Raw genomic sequence first — 1,363 nt, 5'->3', positions numbered from 1 at the left:
AAATCTCCCCTGCCCTTGTTTTAGTCAGAGATGCCTGCCTACCTCGAAGGCCCATTCCAGCTCTTAAATTCCATGCTTCCAAATAAGACAGTAAAGTATTCAACTTTATGGATTGCTAACAGATTCTTGGACCGAAGCTCGAGCCACCCCCAACATGCCCGATTGGATAACAAGGCAAAGTACAGTGGTCTAACATGTGCAACACATCGTCTTTCCTTTCTAAAGACTCATTTGGCGAAACTCCATAAATGAATCAGGCTTGAACTTCCTGTGGCATAAAACCAAATAGAATTACACGGATGCTAAAAATGTAAATATACCCCAGATACCTCTGGGTGATGTATTCATGGGGACATTTAAGCCCGAAGACTTGCATGCACACAGTGGGGTAATAAAGGAACCCAAGGATCCGGCATCTGAGATATAAACATTTATGGAAACATTTTAAATTCCCTGCTTTCTTAGGATTTTAAAACTAGTCTTGACCTGAGAATCCTAGAATGCCAGACCTGGGACGACCTCTAAGAGATCACTGGTAAGTGGTAAAAAGGATGCCTGGAGGGGTAAAGCGAGAGACTCACGGGCGCTCAAAGTACAAACAGAGCTGGGGCTGGGTTTGGTTGAACACACCCGCAGTAAGCTTCTGTGCTATGCCTGCCATTGGTCTGGGTGTTGAGTCCAAAGGCAGAGAAGAAACGAGCCCTGCTTCCCATTTATCTGCAAGTGTTTGGATGTCTACACCCGCCCTGGACCTGCCTTCTCCACTGTTCGATGGGACTCCTTGAGCAATCAGACACTCTCTCTTTAGCAGCATGCGCTTAAGCGAACTAGGAAAAAGATCAAGGACTACCTCTTTGTCGCCGCATCTTGAGCTCTGCTCCCCAAGCAGAGCCCACCCTGAATCACGGGGGGTCCATGAGCTCTGCCTCTGGCAGCTTTGCCTTTGCACCTCCCTTTTCCACTGCATGAGCCCCTTTCGTATTACTCATTCACGACGTGTCCATGGACAATGGACAGTTACAGCCTGGTGACATTTCAGTTGATCACAGTCTTCCCGCTTGAGGGCCGGTGATGGTATCTCCTTGGGAGAATGCTTGTGCAGAACACTTCCTTTCCTCCCCCTCCCGACCCCGCAGAGAGTATAGTCAGCTCACCAAGGAGAAAAACTGCTTAGCGTGACGCTCTCCAGCGGCGTGAAGATTTGGGCCCCGATGTTGGGGCCTAGCGTGTCTCTTTCGTAGCGCTGTTGCCAGGCAGACTTGTCACTGACACAAATTCCCTCCCTGGTAAGTGGAGTTCTTCCCCCTCCCGACTTCATCATGCTTGCAGACGAGCTCGGCTGCAGAGGAAGCCATGCCAGACA

Source organism: Neovison vison, chromosome 13 (assembly GCF_020171115.1).
Source record: "Neovison vison isolate M4711 chromosome 13, ASM_NN_V1, whole genome shotgun sequence".
NCBI lineage: Eukaryota > Metazoa > Chordata > Mammalia > Carnivora > Mustelidae > Neogale > Neogale vison.
The sequence above is the reverse complement of the archived record's forward strand: the minus strand, read 5'-3'. Positions refer to the sequence as shown.